Here is a 7177-nt window from a genome sequence, read left to right as displayed (position 1 = left end):
TTCTTTAACTCTTTGGTGCTTTGGAGATGGCACCCATTTCAAAAGGCCACTTTGCTAAACTTTAAGCAAACTGTTGTGCTGGCAATGCTGTAGCAACTGTTCCTTTGTAAAAGAAAAGCAATAAATAAAGGAGAGCAGATTAAATCAACATAGAAGCTATCAGCACAGCAGGAAAAAGAAGTCTTAGTGAACAGAGAAGTTTGACAAATGACGACTGGTGCAAATCTTTGCTTTTTCTCTGGCTTTCATCAAGATTCCTCTAAAACTTAACGATGTCTCCAAAAGAGAAGTCCTGGCACAACGTGACGTAATGGAGAGGTTGGTCCTGCAGCCAGTACTGCAGGTCTGGAGGAAAGCAGACAGGAGTAGAGCAGACCACGGAGGAGCCTTTTCCTCCCGAGTTTCTTTTTTATACTATCCAGACCCAGTTATTAAGGTTAATTAACCTCATGGAAGTTGCACAGCGCCTGTGGCCTATAGCTCAGGCAACTCTACAGTCCTGAAATCTGATAGTCCATCCCCAACCGAATAGCAGAAAACCCCACTCCAACTGTACCAAAAAGACAAAACCCCGTCCTTAGATTTTCAGGGGGAAAAATGTTTGCGTTACTGCGCTCAGAGTTTGTTATGTGTTTTGCTGAGGGCTTAAGGACCGCCTTGAGAATTAAATTAACTTGGACGATTTCTCCTTGCCTCTCTTGTAATGTTTTGGTCTAATCCTGCAAATGACCTTTGTGTGGACATGGAATCCACATGGAGCCGTTTGGAGACCGGTGCATGCAAAACAGCCCAGTGCTGCACTGAAGAATTCGAGTATATCTAATGAGTTTAAATATTTGGCTGCCGCTTTCTTCTGGGAAAGCAGTTCTGAAATGAACATCTGAGAGTGTCCCAGCAGAAGATCAGGCTGAAAACACTCCGCAAATGTGGCTTTGTTTCTTAGCTCACTGCTTTCATTTTGATCTCTGGATCAAATTTTGCCATTCCTCTTAACAGAGAAAAAATGAAGGAGGGTGCTAAAAATTAATTTAGTCACACTGGAAATATGTTACATTCAGTGCTTTCTCCTCTCTCTTTTTTATATCCTGCCGTTCGCTTAGGCAGTCAATATCGCTTGTTTAGAGTAAATGAGCACTTCTGCTCCTTAGCTGCAATAATTGCCATGGTTTGATTCCTGCCTTCTTTGTGTTTTGTTTTTTTTTCCCGGTACAGGTAGGTGAGGCACTTGGGGCCTGACCACAGCTCCAGGGGGTGCTCAAGCTCACAGATGTCTCTGATGGTCCTTAAAACTAGAGCAGATTCACTCGTTACATAGCATGTCTAACTCTGACCAGCCAGCATCTACTGTGGAAACTGACATTTGTTCAAAGGGTTTGTAAAAGACCTGAAGAGAATAAAGTCCAATATTTTCTAGCGCCTTAAGGCAGCACTCACAGACAGTCCTGTCTCTGAGAGCTGCATGCAGCTTTCTAGGGCACTTATAAGACTTCTGCCAGGAAGCTACAGTGACAGTTTTGCTCTGTTAAAATACCAAACCTTACTGGAAAATACTCCCTATACTGACATCAATACAGTCTGACCTTCCCACTTCTTTGATTTTTGGTGGTTTTGAGGAGGTGGAGAGGGGGTGGGAAGGGGGTACATGCTTTCTTGGATACTGTGTCCCCATTTCAAGAGGAAAATAGGTGGTGGGAAAGCAGTGATGGGTGAAGGAGAGGAGAGGAGAGGAGAGGAGAGGAGAGGAGAGGAGAGGAGAGGAGAGGAGAGGAGAGGAGAGGAGAGGAGAGGAGAGGAGAGGAGAGGAGAGGAGAGGAGAGGAGAGGAGAGGAGAGGAGAGGAGAGGAGAGGAGAGGAGAGGAGAGGAGAGGAGAGGAGAGGAGAGGAGAGGAGAGGAATATCACATTCAGAGTCCCCATAAATAGTAATCAGCTTACAGGTTTAGAGACCTTCTGGCCTTTAGATGCTGTCCCAGAGAGCATCTCCTGTGTCTGTTCAGTAAAAAGAGAGCAGAGCAGCAGTCAGTTTAAGAAGCAGCACGTGGAGTCAGGTTTAGAGGTACCTGGTTCCTACAAAGAATCTGTGCTCTGACGAGCTCAAAGTGAAGTAAAAGTTCTTTGGACAGAGTGGAGAAAATAAGAAAGCAGCAACTTTGGGTGGAGCATGTCGCTGTTGGAAGGAGGGAGGGTTCTGATGAGTTTAATATATCCTATGATATAAAGGTATTATTTCTCCTTCTGATCTTCAGTGCCTGAAAGCTATCTTGATCCAACCCTGTCTGTAGAGGCAGACCCGTCCCATGGCAGGGCTCAGCAGGAAGCTTCACACTGTGCCCCTTCTAAGGGAAGCTGAGGACAGTCAGAAGAAAAACAAGAGGTGCAGCCTGAATTTTGGAGACGGCTGTTCACACCTCTGCGCTACTCCAGCACAGCCAGCAGATCAAGCTGCTGCTGATGTGATAAAGCAAGGACAGAGTGATAACACCGTGGTCGATTCATCACCAGCTACTTCCACCTAAATTGTCAGTTAAGTAGTTAAACTAAACACTGCACAAAATGGGGCTGATTTATCACCCCTCAGCAGGCAGCAGAGAGCCAAACACAGAGCTGCTGTTCCAGCAGAGGGGCTGGGGTAACAACAATTGTCATTTCACTTCTCTCCACCATGTGAGCACTCAAACCTTTTCTGACATGGCCAGTTTTAAATAGATTGGATATTTATTATCTTGAACTCTTTTAAACTCTGTGTGTGTGTGTGTGGGAGGGGATGGTTTTAAGGGAAAATGCTGCACATCTAATAGTCCCTGTTGGCTTTCTAAAACAAGTTAACGTTGTTAACAAAGTGAATCAAGCCGCAACAGAACTGAGGCTGTTGACTTTATCTGTTAGACACTGGCTCCTCTAATTTAAAACAAATGAAGGAACGCACATAGCTTAAGTGAATGCAAAAGGATTAGAGTGTTTTTCTTCCCTTAGCCCTTTAGAAAATTAGGAAATCTTGTTGCAAACAGCTCGCACGGTGCTTTGCTATTCCACAGCGACAGTTTCCAACAGCAAAATGTGAAAAACAAGAGTTCTGCTTTGCTTATGGTTTCAGCATGTTTCAGTAGCTTTTCATTGCTAGGAACCCGAGATAAAAGTAAAGTGAGTTCTGCTGGGCTCCTCCTAGTCATAATCTGCTTGCTCAAATGTTGCACTGCAACGAATTCCCCGGGGCACACTGAATTATCCTGGAGTTTGTTTTTGTCTCTGGCTGGATGATGGTAAATTCCTGCAGGCTTGAACAATGTCATACTTTACAGAGTACCAAGTTTGCTTTTAGTGAACGACTGAAGCTTACTGCTGTAAAAGGTGCGCATCAGCCTGCTCGGGCTCAGGTTAGCAGCCTCTGAGCCCAGTCTGATGGGACTTTATGCAGGCACACGCAGCAGCATTAAGAAGTACCTGGGTGTGAATTCACAGCACACCGGATACTTTCCAACATCTCTGTTTTGGACACATCTCATGAAAGAATAACCCCCCTCAGCACTCCTTGCTCCGAGGAGAAATGAAGTAGCACAAGCCTCTTACCTGCTCACAGCCTCCTTTCTGCCTGGTGACGCATCATGATGCTGGCCAGGAGGAACAACCACCTCTCTGCAAAGTCCTGGCGTCTCTTTGTGCCTCAGGCACTGTCACCTGAACTGCGTGATGAGCATCATCCTGACACAGTCAGCTCTCTCACACCTCAACTCTGTGATCTGATGACACTGAAGATGTGGGGAACTGAGATGCTGCTTCTCATAGGGCTGCTAGACAGTTCCCAAAGTAGACAACTGGCAGAAGACAAATGGCTAAAAACCCAACAGTGTAAGGACTAGATACGCAGACATCCACACAAGCCATGATGTTACTCTCTGTTGATACTCTCAAGCCAACACAGCGTTTTGAGAACAGTTTATTGCTCCCTCTTTCAAACCCTGCCCTGTGCACAGGCACGCTCCTCTGTCATTGCAGTCATGTCATACCTCCTGTTTGAAAACGATGTGGAAGCCACACACACACACACGCTGTTACTGGAAAGAAGCTGAGGTGTCCTCAGAGCAGGGGTTAGAATTGTCATGGCACAGGATAGAAAATAAAGCCAAGGAAATCAGCTCCTGGCAGCTTCTGCACCGAAGGTGGCTGCTCCTTCCCATGTCACAGTGCCAGAGACACAGGTCTTGAGAGCACAGCCAGAACTGTTCTGCACACAGCCTCACTGCGCACACCCAGTAGTCATTTGCACTTCACGGTCCTGAACCTGCCATGCATTTATGTAATATCACACTCAAGCTGGCTCATTGCTTCAAGTCATTTACAGCTATGGCAGGGGGAGGCAATAGGCCGTGCTGCCCACCAGACTGGTTAGCTTAGTGGTAGAGGATATTTTGAGGACACATGAATTAGCACTGACACTTTTGCTGTTACAAAGCACCTCCCTCTTCCTCACCTGCATTCAGCAAGCCTGGTGATGCTGGCTCTGATCTGCTTCAGTGCCCAGGCACTCTCAGGGCACTGCACTTCCCTTTGTTTAACCAGGTGCTTGTCCTCAGACTTGCCCTGTATCTGCTCTGCACATCTCATTACTCATAGGCACTGCTAGAAATCATCCTTCTGTCCCAGACTGGAGCCCAGGCAATTCGTTCTTTGCCAGGCCTTCAGTATATTGAACCTTGCCACCCTCAAGATGTCCATCCCACCACACATCTTCAGCAACCTCTATGGCTTTCTGGCTGGAAAATATGTTCTCCTCACAACAACTTCATCTAGGCAGAGATTTTACCAGGGAACTAAGTCAGGCAGAATGCAGTATGTGCTCAAAATGGGACTACTCCTAGCACAGCAGGTTGCAGCTGGTAGAGACAGACAGCATTGCTGAAGCTTCATGATGCCAAAACCTTCTCTTACTATGGACCCAGTGGCAGGTTTGGCTGCAATTCTTCTTGGCAGTGCTCTGGAGCACCCTGAAAGCATCAGCATCCAGGGCCAAGTGAGGTAGGTGTGATCGTTTGTGGAGAGAAGACTGAAATAAAAGTAGGGAGGTACTTTGGTCAGGGTTCAGTGCACACATGGGAGCCATGGTAGGCATGGCAGCAATGGGATTGATCTCTGCAGCCAGAGAGGAGGTCATAGGGAAGTCCACAGAGGGAGAGGGGAATTTTATGATACAATTACTAAGAAAACCACCATCCCCAATAGTGTCCAGGATTAATAGTGCTGGATGGAAGACATCCCTGTATCGTGGCTGAAACACAGGAATCTTAATGCAGAAATCCGTATAGCAAATGCAGACAATGGTCAGATTATTGTGTAGCTCCAGCCATGGCTTCACAGAAGGCTTTCACTTGTCTAGGAAGGAACTGCAGTATCCCAGAAATATCAGTTAATGAAAAAAAACGTGTACATCATTTTGACCTGCTGTTCTGGGGAGAATCTAATGAACCATCCTCACATAGGGCACCAGACAGTATCTCTGGGGTAGGGAAGCTGTTGTACTGATGCCAGTTGGTGCCCTGACCATACTCTGAAAAAGCCCACAGCCAGGATGCTCGCTGCGGTGCTCACACCACTCTGGGCAGTTAGCAGCAGTCTGAAACAGAGAAGTCACAGAGGCCTCCACAGTCAGCCTGAGCTGCTCAGATAGACCCTGACTATGAGATTCAGGCAGATGGGGTCTATGGTAGGAAGCATCACTGGAAGGATCTCCTCAACAGCTCCCACAGGTGACAGTTCCTGAGACTGAATGTGTCTAAATGCTTAGAACGAAATCTCTTCCCACTCACTTTTCCAAACCCAGGCCCCTTAAACTCTCTCTTTTTTTTTTTTTAACCTATTGTACCTTCCAATCTTCCCCCTCCCAGCACAGAATACCCAGGGTTTACTGTTATCTCCCACTACTGCCTATCTAATCTACCCTACCAGGTACTCCACACTAATCTAATCTAAGAAGTCCTGCAAGAAGTCTGCTCTCATTTTAGCTTCTGTTTCTCTCCACTTGTGTTTTCCTCTAAGGCAGGGCTATAGAAGAGCCAGCTCCCTGCTCAAGCATCTCAGGTCTGGCACATCACAGCAAGCTGCACCTGCTGAGAAAAGAATGGGCCTTCAGGATGGCTGGGACAACAAAACTGCCTGGGCAGTGAGTTGTGTTACAGACCCGTTTTTGTGTCATTCCTCACTCAGCAGAACTGGCACAAGAGAATGACTGCAGTGCAGGCCCAGCTCTGCACACCTCTGCTACTGAAGCAAAGCAGCAGACTTTGCATCCAAGCGACTCAGGTGCTCACAGAGACGCCCGCACCGGCTCTGCTGTGGGGACGATACTCTTTAGCAAGGAGTGATAATAAACAGTAGGACGGTGCTAACACTTTAAGCTGCCGCAGCTGTCTGCTAACAGAATATGTGTCAACACCTTCAGACTGGAAGGTGAGAAAGTGAAATTACAGCTCTCAGTTACCCTAAATCTGCTTTTGCAACCTCTTTTATTAAATCACTTTCAGAGGTGGCTGAGGGACTCTGAGATATGGCTGGTACGGCATGGAGCTGAGCGAGCACGTCTCTGAGATCTTGCCTCCTTCTCTAAGTTTTGTTGTAACGATGACACCATATTTAGCATGAAAAATTACAGCAGCCTGATGCGTGAAAGTCCTACAGATATCCCAGTCCCCTAAACAAAAACATCTGCCCCAAGAATAGAAATCTATGATTAAGGGGAAGAAAACGAAGTACGTACAGTTTAATGAGGATTTGGCACCGCAAATATTCGTTTGATAACCGCGCTGATATAACCTTCCAAGAGCTCACAATAAGGTCTGTCCCCTCGGCCTCGCCATGGTGTGATTCTGGGATGTTTTTTGCCTCACCGTTCTGTTTTGAACACTAAAGCTCGGGAATGTGATTGGCAGTGGAAGGAAAGTAAAAAAGAGAGATTTGTCACTGTATTGATGTAGCTCTGGCGATATAAATAGAGGCTCAGCAGATACCGAATGACTGCTCAGATCGTCTGTTCGTGTTTCAATCCGAGGCATTTTATAAATGTGACAACTTTCTGCATGGATATCAGTTATGATGCTAATTTAGATTTGGAGCCGGTTCCGCGGTTCCCAGAGGAGAAGCGATGATTACGAATACATGGAACTTATTTAATAGACATAATAGATTTC

The sequence above is a fragment of the Excalfactoria chinensis genome, chromosome 2 (assembly GCF_039878825.1).
Source record: "Excalfactoria chinensis isolate bCotChi1 chromosome 2, bCotChi1.hap2, whole genome shotgun sequence".
Lineage (NCBI taxonomy): Eukaryota > Metazoa > Chordata > Aves > Galliformes > Phasianidae > Excalfactoria > Excalfactoria chinensis.
The sequence above is the reverse complement of the archived record's forward strand: the minus strand, read 5'-3'. Positions refer to the sequence as shown.